Raw genomic sequence first — 14,952 nt, 5'->3', positions numbered from 1 at the left:
ACAAACTAAATCTCAACCAATTATGATACATTTTCACTGTTGATTAACAACATGCTACCACTTCCCCTTTCCTATATCAAGAGGGATTTAATTGCTCCAACTGTTCCATTCAGGAGAAGATGTGGAAGAGTGCGTATGCTCATTGTGCCTCATTTTGTACCCAAACCATTATACCACAATTGCATTGAGTTCAGTGTGTATTTAGTGATAATAATGTCAACCCAGGTATTCTGTCATGACCTTACTAAGAAATTAATCCTGCTTTTAAAACACAGAACCTGTAATTCATTTTCTGATAAAGCGATATTATGCCTTTTATTATTCACCTCTATGTCATTTTAATGCTCTCCCTGGTAATTAACATATCTAAAGTGCACAAGTGAATTTGTATAGCTCAATGCATTTTAGCTCTGTATACACATAAGCTTTCTACTCCTATGAAGTGTTACAGTCTTGGAAACTCACAGGGGCAGTTCCACCTTGTCCCATTGTGTCACTATGAGACAAAATTGACTCGATGACAGAGAGTTATTTTTTTGTAAGCATGTATACAGTTCAGCACACACGGTCCCCATGCGTGTTTGACCACTCTCCACAACCTTACCCCATCCTGATTATCTTCATCTGATAATGATATTAACCAAGCTCAGGGTGGAGTTACCTCACCTTACCACCTGTGGCAATGACCAGGTCACAACCCATGGGTGGATGATCTACATGAGCACCCCTAGCTGGCCACACCGGGGGATCCCTCTTCTTACTTGTGAACTTTTGAGCAGAAGGAAGAACATTAACAAGGGTAGAAAATCGAATTAACCCAGAATTCTATTGAAGTTGAAGATGTTTGCTAATTTTCAAACACAACCTGTGAGTGGAACTCAGAGTGAGCCCAACACAAAGTTCCCATGCAGACAGGGCAAGTCTGGAGGGTGTTTAGGATGCTTGAAGTATAGGAACCCACCTAACCGAGGGTGCAGATGCAAGATCACTATTATTGTTCATTGAAACAGGGTTATTCTCACATAGCGGGGATTAACATAGAGCAGTGATTCCATTCCTATTTATTCCTTGAGTTTTCATAACTTGTAATCAATGATATTGCATTCCATTTTATTAATTAAGATACCGTGCTTTCTCAAGCAAAACAATATTCTGGTTGTTAGTTTTCATTAAATCGGTTGTGAATAATAGTCTCTCTGTACAATACACTGAAACAGCGGTTTGTCCAGCACCATCCTCATAGTCTTTCCCATGTGTGAGAGCATTGTTGTAATCACAGTCAATCCATCTTGATGGCCCTGTCCTTTCCCAATATTAGTGCCTCCTGATAATATATCCAAAGTTTGTGTGACAAACTTGTCATCTTAACTTCCAATGAGAATTCCGGATGTGCTGCTTCTGAGACAGGCTTTTTTTAAATGATAGAAAATGAACTCTGATCATATGAGAAGGCTGCTTTGTAAAAAAAGGGACACACCTTGCTCCCTCCCCTGCTCCATTCAGAAATATACTATTCAACATGCTCATTGTTGTATGAATCTTACCATACAGATTGGCGACACTTTTGAAGACATTGGAGTCTATGGTATTCTGTTTAGCATGCTAATCCAGAGACCAGAAATATGGGTTTATTTACAAGTTCAGCCCCTTTGCATGCCTGGGAATACTTAACAGTCTGACTTTAGGCGAACACAAGGGGGTGATGATTCTGCTAGCATATACATATAACATATAAGGTTCGTTTAAATAATAAAATTAAAAACCATGAAAGGAAGGTCATCAGATGCCCCAATACTCTCAATATATCTTCAATTCTTTTTTTTCATTCATCTACATTCCTTGTATGAATATACGGTATTATACTGTGCCAGAATTTTGTATGGATTTTTGTAAGTATAAGTTTTCCAAGATGTTGTTTCCTGGGTATTATGTGTGTTGTAGTTGTTGTTTTACTGTTAGGTGCTGTTCATTCAGGTCCAACTCATAACAATCATAGACACAAAAGAACAAAACACTGCCCAATTATGTGTCATCCTCAATATAATTCTTAAGTTTGACCCCATTATTACAGCCACTATGTCAGGCCATCTCAACGAGGGCCTTACTTTTTATCACTGTCCTCTACTTTGCCAAGTATGATATGTTATCTCACTCCCTTTTCCAAGGACTGGGTTCTCTTGATATCATGTGCAAAGGGAGTGAGGTAACATATCGCCATCCTTGTTTCTAAGGAGCATTCTTGATTCATTCTTCCAAGAAAGATTTATTGGTTTCTTTGGCCAAATCAAAAGCAAACTCACTGCCATCATGTTAATGCTGACTCATAGCAAGTCCCTGTGGGTCCCTGTGGATATCCAAGACTGTAACTCTTTATAGGAGTAGAAAGTCCAGTCTTTCTCTTAAGGAGCCATTGCTGGTGGTGCAGGCGCACTGGTTAAGCATTAGGCTAAGATCACATGGTCGGTTCCTTTGACAGACCATGGTAATGCCAATATTCCTTGACAGCACCACAATTCAAATGCAATGTTTATAAATCCTATTTAGTCAACGTTCAATTTTCATATGCATATGAAGCAATTGAAAATACCAAATACCATCATCTGAGTTATTCTTGGTATGATGATACCTAGCAGTAAATTTGTTTTTGGCAAAGACATGTTTACCAAATATAGTAATATTTTTGGTCATTTGGAGGTTGTGTGACAACAATGGTATATTCACATGTGTAAATATAGACTAATGTAGGTGTCATGAATCAGAAGAGTTATGGCCTGGTTTGTAGTGAATATTTTAATTTATTATCTATTTATATACCTATTTATCCTCCTGTGGGTCCTACATGGTTTGTCTATCTCTCCCTCTCTTTGGATATCTCTATCTATCTATCACTGGAAATAAGAGTCCTTGATCTGTGGCTGCATAATGCTCCCTGAACAGAATGTATCCGGGTGAAACAAAGAGCTCAGGGAGAGGAAGTTATCATAAGGGCACTGCCAGCATCATTGTTTGAGTGAGAGGAGCAGGCCTAGGGACCTCACTTTATCCTGTAGGCCTTTATGTACAAATGCACTTCCCACATGCAAATACCTCTTAGGCAGCCAGATGAAACCACAGCATGAACACACTTAAATTCTGACTCCTTCTCACCCTGGTGCGTGTTCCCTGGGTATCATGGATCTTATGGACATGAAGGTCAATCATGTGTGGGTTCTCCTATTTATCGTGGCAACTCCGGAAGGTGAGTGCTTCAGGGACTCATACATGAAGTCTGGGGATGCAGCATCTGACACATGACTCACTGGGATTCTCTTTATCCCCAGGTGTCCTGGCCCAGGTGCAGCTACAAGAGTCAGGCCCTGGACTGGTGAAGCCCTCACAGACCCTGTCTCTCACCTCTGTTGTTTCTGGATTTTCCTTAACAAGCAATGCAGTGAACTGGATCCGCCAGGCTCCAGGAAAGGGACTGGAGTGGGTCGGTGATATATGGAGTGGTGGGAGCACACACTATAATCCAGCTCTCCAGTCCCGAGTCAGCATCATCAGGGAAACCTCCAAAGGCCATGTTTATTTAAAACTGAGCTCCGTGAATCCTGAGGAAACAGCCATGTATTACTGTGCTAGAGACACCGTGATGGGAAGTCAGTGTGAGCCCAGACACAAACCTCCTTGCAACAGGCCATGGTTTCTGCAGATGCAGGCAAATGAAGTGTTTTTCTCAGGATGCTTTCCTCTCAGAAGCTGTGGTTTCCCCACCTTGTCAGCACCTCTCTTGGGATCCCCATGCACAGTGATTCTAGGGAACCTTCATATATCTGGACATGCCTTCTCTTCATTGGAATGGGCTTTGTCTATCTTTGAACATCTATCCAAAATCAGAGTGCACAGTAATATGGCTTGATGATATCTATTTTCAATTGACTGTATTAACCAGTATCATTTATTATCAAAGCTAAAAATATTCCAAATATCAAAACTCATTATTCCTCTGTGGGTTTCTGAGACTGTAACTGTTACAGGAGTAAAAAGCCCCTTCTTTCTTCTGTGGTGCAGCTGGTGGTTTCTAACTGCTGACATGCAGCCCTCATCCCAAAGCATAACCACTCCATCACCAGTGATCCTTGTGGAAATATTAATGCAGGAAAATATTCTCATGTGAATCCAGATTTTTCTCCAAGCCATCAGATAGCTGGCCAATGTATCATTCCAGGGAATGCTCACGAATACACATTTACGTAACAATCTTAACTTAGAACTAGATACTCTTGCCCATGTTGGTATTGTTTGGTACCCTTGAGTTGGTTTTAACTCCCAGAGAGCCTATGTACCACAGGATGAAATACTGCCCAGAAGTGCACTATCCTCACAGTCATTCCTCTGTTGCACCCATCATTGCAGCCTGAGTGACAATCCACTTCCTTGAAAGTCTCTCCCTTGTTCATTGTCATTCTGCTTTACCAAGCACAAGACCATTCTCTGGGTACCAGGTCCTCATGATGACATCCCGCAATAAGTGAGATAAAGTCTTACGTGAATGCAAGAAATATTCAAGATGTGCTTAATCCAAGACAGATCTGCTTGTGCTTTAGGCAGCCCGTGATATATTTAATATTATTCTCTAACACCATTACCCAAATGAACCAATTCTTGGATATTGCTAATAGGGTGTTTGGCCATTATTGGAGTCACTCTTAGTTTCCACAACCACGGAAGGTGTTTCTGGTATTACAGACAGTGCCCTGGGTTGCCATTAAAATTTCACATCCAGGATTACTTTGAGTCTCTAACAGCCATCCTGTGCCCTAACCTTGGATGCTTACAGCTCTATAAATAGGTGACAAGACTTTTACTACCAATAATTAGCCAAGACACAGAGAACTTCAACATAAGAACGCTGATAAAAACAGTGTATTATGATATACATTTCCTTTTGCTAGGTGTGTTTCCCTCATAAAACATATACCCTAACCCCTTGCACTGTCATTCCACCTGGGAAGAATGCCATGTGTTATTTATTCATTTTTGATGGTGTTAAGTGATTCAGTTCTCGGTGATTCAATGGAGAACAGAACTAAATAATACCTAGTTCAGCCACATAATCACCATTAATATTTTGAGCTCCTTATTACAGCCACTGAGTCAATACATCTCATGATGTGCCTCCTTCGTCACTGATTCCCCTGCTTTATCGTGAATGAAGTCTTTCTCAAGGGACTGGTGTCATGATAGCATGTCCGAAGTACAGGAAACAAGATCTCACTGTCCTTAATTCTGAGGGACTCTCTGCCTCTACTCCCTTCACAACAGATCTGTGTGTTTTATTGTCAGCCCACCCAGGCACTTTCAACATTCTTTGCAAGCACCATAAGTCAAAAGCCACCATTGTTTTCTATGGCCCTTATTATTCTTATTCCAGAGTTTATATTCATATAATAATATGGAAAACATCATGATGTGGGTTCTCAAAGTTATATTAAAAAAACCTGTCATGTACGACTCTTGGTGTAGAAATAGAAAGAGACGTGATGCTGTGGCGGAAAAAGTATTATGTTGCTCAACACAAGATCCGGGATTCAATCCAGGCAATGGTTCCTCCTGAGTCAGATGAGGTTGTCTACTCCTGTAAATATTTCCAGTCAGAGAAAGCCTAAGGAGCAGTTCTAATGAGCCTTAGAGGGGTCCTGTGAGTCACAGTAGATGCACTTGCAGTGAGTTTCACTTTTGAGGATAAGACTGCCCATATTTCTATCTCAATTGCTTGATTTACTAATTTTCCCTCAGTGTTGAAGAACATGTGGTCTGTTAATAGCTCTCAGACCTCACAATGAATAAATTAATGTGTGAATTAGTGGATGCATTTGTTCAAATTAAACAATGCAGGCACACTTTAACCTTGGTGATTTTATTATTGCAAATGTTGGATTCTGGGGAGGCTACAAATTCAATGTATAACCTGTGGGTCAGACACATCACTCCCATCTTTGATATCTGAGTGTCATCAAACTTGTTCAAGTACAGTCTTTGGGGTCTCTTCCTTGTGGACCCGTGGATCATGCCCATTAACATGCTATGCAGTCCCCACCTCTTATACACCCCCTTTTGCCCCCAAATCATGGGATCAGAGCCTACTGAATCAGGGAATCTTTGCCACAGAAATGTCTGCCTCTTTTCTCCTTTACCTTCTGATGATGCCGAGTGTCCCATCTGGCTGTGTCCTAAAGTTTCAATCCATTAATTTGCAAAGGGACAATATTTTTGAAATTGTCTTCTGAGATCTTCGACCTTGGATTAATTAAGTAGACTCTGTTGTCTGACCATTGACTGTGTATATAGATAAATCCATTCTGGTATCTTCTCTTGAAACTGGCTAATTCACACCCAGAAAACCTAAAACATAAGTGAGTCTTTGTTCTGGTGGACATATCTGGAGGAGTGTCTTAGGGATTCAGAGACAAAAGTCTAGAGATAATCCACTTGAAAATATGGCTCAGGATGATTGTCCTTTGTCCCATAGATTGATCTCAGGTGCAGTTATAGGGACTTCCCTCCCATGCCACCCGTTCTCAAACATTCAACTTCCTGCTGATGAGTCGATTAAGACTCATAGCAGCCACCCAGGACAAATCATAACTGTCCCTTTGGATTTCTGAGAATACAACTTTTCAGAATAAGAAAGTTGCATCTGTCTCCAGAGGAGTAGATGGTTGTCTTGAACTGTAGAACTTGCAATTAATAGTGTACTGTGCAATCCCCTACACAACAGTATCTCCAAGATATGGAGGGGTAGTTTTGACTGTGCTTATTCTGAGTCTATTTCATTTCTTTTAAAACTTGATGGGCAATTTATTTTAAAACTTAGAGAGTAATTACTATGTACTTAAAGAAAGGTGCTGGGATCTGAACCAGAATTTCATCACAATTATGGATCACTTTGGGTGTGTTTTTTTTCTCTCACAAAGTTAAAAATTCCTGTTCATGAACATGACCCCTTTTTCTAATTAGGTGTGTATCTTTTGGTATCTTATAGTACTGCTTTTTAAATAGTTCTATTTGTACAATATTCTTGCTTCTATGCTTAGGTTTATTCCCATTTATTTTACTTATAGTTGGCTATTGTAAATGGTAGCATTTTTGATATCCTTTTGAGAGCTTTCTCTATAGGTATGTGGGAATCAAACTTATTTTTCTTTTTTTTTCTTTTTTCTTTAAACAATGTATTGGGGCTGATACAATTCTTTTCACAGTTCATACATATACACACATCAGTTGTATAAAGCACATCTGTACAGTCTTTGCCCTAATCATTTTTTCCCTTTTCTTCTTTTACATTTTATTAGGGACTCAAACAACTCTTACCACAATCCATACATACACATACATCAATTGTATAAAGCACATCCATACATTCCCTGCCCCAATCATTCTCAAGGCATTTGCTCTCCACTTAAGCCCCTTGCATCAGGTCCTCTTTTTTCCCCCCTCCCTCCCCTTTCCCCCCTCCCTCATATGCCCTTGGTAATTTATACCTCGTTATTTTGTCATATCTTGCCCTATCCGGAGTCTCCCTTCCCCCCTTCTCTGCTGTCCCTCTCCCAGGGAAGAGGTCACATGTGGATCCTTGTAATCAGTTCCCCCTTTCCAACCCACTCACCCTCCACTCTCCCAGCATCGTCCCTCACACCCTTGGTCCTGAAGGTATCATCCACCCTGGATTCCCTGTACCTCCAACCCTCATATGTACCAGTGTACAGCCTCTGTCCTATCCAGCCCTGCAAGGTAGAATTCGGATCATGGTAGTTGGGGGGAGGAAGCATCCAGGATCTGGGGGAAAGCTGTGTTCTTCATCGATACTACCTCACACCCTAATTAACCCATCTCCTCTCCTAAACCCCTCTATGAGGGGATCTCCATTGGCCGACACTTGGGCCTTGGGTCTCCACTCTGCACTTCCCCCTTTATTTAATATGATATATATATACACATACATATATACATATACACACTTATATCTTTTTTTTTTTGCATGATGCCTTATATCTGGTCCCTTGGGCACCGCGTGATTGCACTGGCCGGTGTGCTTCTTCCATGTGGGCTTTTTTGCTTCTGAGCGAGATGGCCGCTTGTTCACCTTCAAGCCTTTAAGACCCCAGACACTATCTCTTTTGATAGCCGGAAACCATCAGCTTTCTTCACCACATTTGCTTGTGCACCCATTTGTCTTCAGCGATCCTATCATGGAGGTGTGCAGTCAATGATATGATTTTTTGTTCTTTGATGCCTGGTAACTGATCCCTTTGGGACCACTCGATCACACAGGCTGGTGTGTTCTTCCATGTGGACTTTGTTGCTTCTGAGCTAGATGGCCGCTTGTTTATCTTCAAGCCTTTAAGACCCCAGTCACTATCTCTTTTGATAGCCGGGCACCATCAGCTTTCTTCACCACATTTACTTGTTCACCCACTTTGGCTCCAGCCGTTGTGTCGGGAGAGTGAGCATCATAGAGTTCCAATTTAATAAAAGAAGGTATTCATGCATTGAGGGAGTGTTTGAGTAGAGGCCCAAGGTCCTTCCGCCACCTTAATACTTGACCTATAAATATAGACACATAGATCTATTTCCCCATCCTCCTATATATATTTGCATGTACATGTCTTTGTCTAGACCTCCATGAATGCCCTTTGACTCCTAGCTCTTTCCTCCATCTCCCTTGACCTTCCTCCTGCCCTACTACCATGCTTCATCGCCACCTGGGCTAGAGTATACCTCTTCTCTAAGCAACCTTACCCTTGATCATTTCCCACCAGGCCTGCCACTCCCCCTTCTCTACCATTTGGGGTCCCATGTTTTTCCCTTGTCCCTGTGTTTGTTAACACCACTTCCTTACCCCCCCCTACCCCCCCCCCAAGTCCCCCCGGAACTGTCGGTCCCGTTGTTTTTCTTCCAGATAGTTCATCCAGCCTGTCCTATTCAGACAGACCTGTGGAGTCACTAACATGCACGAAAAGTAGACAGAGGAACACAAAGCAACAGTATACAACCAGACAACAAAACAACAAAAACAAACCACTGAAAAAGAACAGAACAAAACAGTTCACAAGAGAAAAGCTTGTAGTTAGTTCAGGGATCGTTTGCTGGCCCTTAGGAGCGTTTTCCAGTCCAGTCTGTTGGGGCACCACGCCCTGGCCCCAAAGTCCACTTTCAGCATTCCCTGGGGACCTTGCCACTCCATTCCCTTGCTGTTCCGCTGCACTCCACCTGTGATTTGCCTCGGTGTGGTGGGATCAGGTCAGGTGCAATTCCCACACTGTGTCTCCGGTGCTGTTCCCTGTTTCGCCCTTAGTCACTGAGGGGCATCATGTCTCATAGTAGGGCCAGCCATGTTGTTCTCTGTGGACTGGCTGCTCTACTCAGGAACATCATCATCACGGCCTGGTGGGCCAGGCTGTGCTCCACTCTCTCCTCCTGCCCCTTCATCTGCTCCCGTGTGCTCTGATCAAATATGTCCATCTCCCATAGTTGCAGAGTCAATGTCGTCCTTTGGAACAAATTCTTTTCGGGGGAGGGGCAGGAATCCACTTAATTTATGGTGCTGGGGCCAGCCTCCCAGACCTCTCCACTGGTTCCGTCCTCCACACCGGGATATTGCATTCATACCTTGCGACACTGGGTTGAAGTCTGGTCCCACTTTCCCTGTGGAGATATAAACCATACCCTCCCCTTGGGTGGATTAATGCCCCATTTCTGTCATGCTGATTGTACTTACCTCAGGGGACTCATGTTGTACCTGTCCCTTTGGGTCTGGCTTACCTCGCTTAACATAATTCCTTCCAGCTCTTTCCATGAAATAACGTGTTTCATGTGCTCATCGGTGCTTTTCAGTGCTGCATAATACTCCATTGTGTGTATGTGCCAAAGTTTGCTAATCCACTCGTCTATCGATGGAAACTTAGGCTGTTTCCAAGTCTTTGCTATTGTGAATTGTGCCGCAATAAACATTGGAGTGCATATGACTGGTCGTGTCTTATTTGCTGCTTCAACCGGGTATATGCCCAGTAGAGGGATGGCTGGGTCGTAAGGTAGATCAATTTCCATTTTCTTTAGGTATCGCCAGATTGCTTTCCACAGTGTCTGTACAAATCTGCACGACCACCAGCAGTGGAGGAGGGTTCCTACTTCACCACAGCCCCTCCAACACTTGTTGCTCTCTGATTTACTGATCTGGGCTAGCCTCAGGAGTGTTAGGTGGTATCTCATGGTTGTTTTGATTTGCATTTCTCTTATGGCAAGGGACTTCGAGCACTTTCTCATATATTTATTGGCCATATTGATCTCCTCTCTAGTGAAAGTTCTTCTCATTTCTTTTGCCCACTTCCTTAGGGGGTTAACTGTTTTCCTCTTTTTGCAGGTCATGATGGTGTTGTAGATTTTAGTAATGAGCCCTTTGTCTGACGTGTCATTACTAAAAATCTTCTCCCAGTCTGTGGGTTGCTTTGTCACCCTCTTGGCAAAGTCTTTCGAGGTGCACAGGTGTTTTATTCTTATTAGATCCCATTTGTCGATTTCCAGATCACCTGTGTGTGTCCCCTTCCCTGTTGCAGTGAGCCTATGTGCTCCCTGGGCCAGTGCTCTGAGATTAGTCCCGATTCCCTCCTTAATGGTCCTGATGGTTTGGGGTTTGACTTCTAGATCTGTGATCCACCTTGAGTGTATTCTTGTGCATGGGGTGAGGTAGACGTCTTGTTTCAACTTTCTACATGTGGATATCCATTGTTTCCAGCACCACTTATTAAAGAGGGCATCTGCTTCCCACTTGACGTTTTTAGGACCCTTGTCGAAGATCAGTTGTCTATATGCTGATGATTTTACTCCTGGGTTTTCTATTCGTTTCCACTGGTCTGAGTGTCTATCATTGTGCCAGTACCATGCTGTTTTGACCACTGTAGCTGTGTAGTAGGCATTAAAATCAGGTAGGGCGAGTCCTCCAATTGTGTCCTTCTTCTTGAGGAGTTCTCTGCTAATTCTGGGTTTCTTCCCTCTCCATATGAAGTTGGTGGTGAGTTTTTCCAATTCTTTGAAGAAGGTTGATGGTAATTGGATTGGTATAGCATTGAACTTGTAGAGTGCTTTAGGAAGAACTGTCATCTTTACTATGTTCAGCCTACCTAACCATGAGCAGGGGAGCTTCATCCATTTGTGAAGGTCACTTTTGGTTTCCTGTAATAGGGTTTTATAATTATGCTTATATAGGTCTTTAGTATTTTTTGTTAAGTATATTCCTAGGTATTTCAGTTTGTTCTTGGCTACTGTGAAGGGTACTTCCCTCTTAATCGCCTCTTCCATGGCCCTGTCCGATGTGTATAGAAACCCTACCGACTTCTGTTTATTGATCTTGTGTCCTGCTACTCTTCCGTATTCCTCTATTGCTGTAAGTATTCCAACTGTGGAGTTTTGGGAGTCTTCAATGTATAGGATCATGTCATCTGCAAATAACGATCGTTTCACCTCCTCTCCCAACTGGATCCCTTTGATGTCCTTCCGCTGTCTTATGTTGTTAGCCAGAACCTCCAAAACGATATTGAATAGAAGAGGGGACAGGGGGCATCCTTGTCTTGTACCCTTTTTCAGTGGTATTGTTCTTGTCTTTTCTCCATTGACTATGATGTTGGCTGTTGGTCTTTCATAGATAGCTTGTATGAGCTTGAGGAACTTACCTTCCAATCCTATCTTCATGAGTGTTTTGATTAGGAATGGATGCTGGATGTTGTCAAATGCTTTTTCTGCATCTATGGATATTATCATATGGTTTTTATCCTTTTTCTTCTCGATGTGGTGTATGATATTGATGGATTTTCGGATGTTAAACCATCCCTGCATCGCTGGGATGAATCCTACTTGGTCATGGTGGATGATATGTTTGATGTTCCTTTGTATTCTATTGGCCAATATTTTGTTAAGGATTTTTGCATCTATGTTCATTAGAGATATTGGTCTATGATTCTCTACACCTGTGGGGTCTTTTCCCTGTTTGGGTATCAAAGTAATGCTGGCTTCGTAAAATGAGTTTGGGAGCTTGCCGTGCTTTTCTATGTTATGGAATACTTTGTGGAGGATCGGTGTCAGCTCTTCCCTGAATGTTTGGTAAAATTCTGCTGTGTAGCCATCTGGCCCTGGGGCCTTTTTCCTTGGTAGGTTTTTGATGACACTCTCTATTTCTTCCTTCGCTATGGGTTTGTTGAGGTTCTTGATCTCTGTCTCAGATAATCTAGGGATAGATTGTTTTTTTAAATATTTATCCATGTCTTCCAGGTTTCTGAATTCATTAGAATACAAACCTTCATAGTACTTTGTGATTATCCTTTTTATCTCATTGGGGTCTGTTGTTATTGCCCCCGATTCATCCCTCATCCTGGCTATTGATGATTGCTCCTTTCTATCTTTGGTAAGCTTTGCCAGGGGAGTGTCAATTTTATTAATTCGTTCATAAAACCAGCTTCTAGTTGCGTTAATCTTTTGCATTGTTCTTTTGTCTTCCCACTGGTTTAACTCCGCCCTGATTTTTATTATTTCTTTTCTCTTGCTATTGGAGGGGTAGTTCTGTTGACTCTGTTCTAGTTGTTGGAGGTTTTGTGTTAACATATCTGTCATACGCCTTTCTTCTTTTTTCATGTATGCATTCAGTGATATCAAGCTACCTCTGATAACTGCTTTTGCAGTGTCCCATAAGTTTTGATATGTTGTATGCTCGTTCTCATTAGTTTCTAGAAATTTCCTGATATCCTCTCTGATCTGGACCTTAACCCATTCATGTCGCAGAAGATCGTTGTTTATTCTCCAATTGGTGGCCCTTGCTTTTCTGGGTGCCCTCCTATTAATCTCCAGCTTTATGGCATGGTGGTCTGAGAAAGACGTCTGGATAATATCTATGTGTTTGAATTTACTCAGGCTGGCCTTGTGCCCCAGCATGTGATCTATTCTTGAGAAAGATCCGTGTGGATTGGAGAAGAATGTGAAACCTTTTGCTTTTGGATGAAAGGCTCTATAGATGTCTATCAGGCCCTGTTGCCTAATTACATTGTTTAGCTCTCTGGCCTCTTTGCTGAGCTTCTTTCCCTGTGACCTGTCTTTCTCTGATAGTGGAGTGTTGAAGTCCCCCACTATTATTGTTGTTTCCGTGATTTCTTCTGTCATTTTTTTAATAGTTTGTTTGACGAAATTTGCCGCACCATTATTAGGTGCGTAAATATTCAGTATGCTTATTGCTTCCTGGTTTACTGAGCCTTGAGCATTATGTAATGTCCCTCTTTGTCTCTTTTTATGTTTTGGATCTTGAGATCCATTTTGTCGGAGATTAAGATAGCCACTCCTGCCTTCTTGGAGTTACCATTTGCTTGGTAAACTTTCTGCCAGCCCTTTATTCTCAGCATATGCTTGTCTGCTTGCTTAAGGTGTGTCTCTTGCAGGCAGCAGATTGATGGGTTATGTTTTCTAATCCAATCCTCCAGCCTCTTTCTTTTAACATATGAATTGAGCCCATTTGTATTCAGAGTGATTATTACAATCTCTGGCTTCATGGTTGCCATATTCTGTTTTGTGTTTTGGGTCTTTACCTATCTTCCTTCATATCAGTGTACTGCGTTTGAGTGGAGGGTTTCTATCCTGTCCTCTTTTCCATCTGAGACCGTGTTGTCCTGGTACGTGTTGCTGGCATGTTGGCTTCTAGATGGAGATGGTCTATATGGTGGTCTCCTGGTGGTTCTAGTTGGAGCTTGATCTTCTGGCCATAGTGAGTCAGCCAGTATGTTCTGCAGGGTCGGGTGACTTGCAGTATATTTTTTGAGTTCTTCCTTGTCCTGGAAGACCCTTATCTTACCCTCTATCTTAATGGATAACTTGGCAGGGTATAGGATTCTGGGGAGGCATTTTGATCTTTCAGTTTTTGGAAGATGTTGCTCCATTCTCTCCATCTCTTCATGGTTTCAGCTGATAAGTCTGAGCATATTCTTACCTGCGCTCCTTTGTATGTGACTGTCTTCCTTTCTCTTGATGCTCGTAGAATTTTCTCTTTTTCCTCTAAGTTGGATAATTTTACAATTATATGTCTTGGCGTGTTCTTCTTGGTGTTTAGCTTAGCCGGCGTCCTCTCTGCTTCCTGTATGAGAGTCGGATTCTCCTTTGTTAGGTTGGGGAAATTTTCTTCCAGGAATTCCTTTGCTATCTTGGCGGTCGATTTGTGTGTTATGTTGTGTTCCGGTAGAACGATTATTCAAATATTATTCCTCTTCATAGCATCTGTCATTGATCTCAGGCTGTCTTCTGTTTCTTTAATTTTCCTATCTGATTGTTTTTCTCGCTTGCTTCGTTTGGTTTGAGCGTCCTCGAGTTCACTGATACGGTTCTCAGCCTCCTCAAGCCTAGATATAGCTTCTGTGACCTTTTGTGTGGCCTCTGCTACCTCCTCTGTTAGTTTCTGCAGTTCCTTTTGGTGGATAGTATTCATCCCCTCTATTGTGGACTTCATCCCCTCTATTGTGCATTTCATCCCTTCTATCGTTGCATCCTTATTTTGGTTTGCTTCTCTTAGCTCCTGTATTACTGCAAGCAGAGTTCTGAAGATTTCCTTTTGTGGCTGATCTATATCTGTTTCTTCTATGAGTGACGTTAGGTCTGTTAAAGTGCCTCGTTTCTCTGATTTTTTTGTTGGGAGTGATGTGGTCTGTTGATTTTTCCTTGATCCTTTAACAGGCCCCATGCTTCTGGGAGACAGGAGTAACCTTATTGTGTGGAGGCTCAGGCCACTGTGCCATCTCCTGGGGTGGCTGGGGCGGGCTGCGGCAGGCTTAGGGCTGGCACTGGGGACCCAACAGGGCCCCAGGTGGTGAGAGCTGGCTGGAGCTCACTGACGGCTACTCAGGGACTGCAAAGCCGAGACCCAGGCTCCACTGCAGGTGGAATGTT

Source organism: Tenrec ecaudatus, unplaced genomic scaffold (genome assembly GCF_050624435.1).
Source record: "Tenrec ecaudatus isolate mTenEca1 unplaced genomic scaffold, mTenEca1.hap1 Scaffold_554, whole genome shotgun sequence".
Taxonomy (NCBI): domain Eukaryota; kingdom Metazoa; phylum Chordata; class Mammalia; order Afrosoricida; family Tenrecidae; genus Tenrec; species Tenrec ecaudatus.
The sequence above is the reverse complement of the archived record's forward strand: the minus strand, read 5'-3'. Positions refer to the sequence as shown.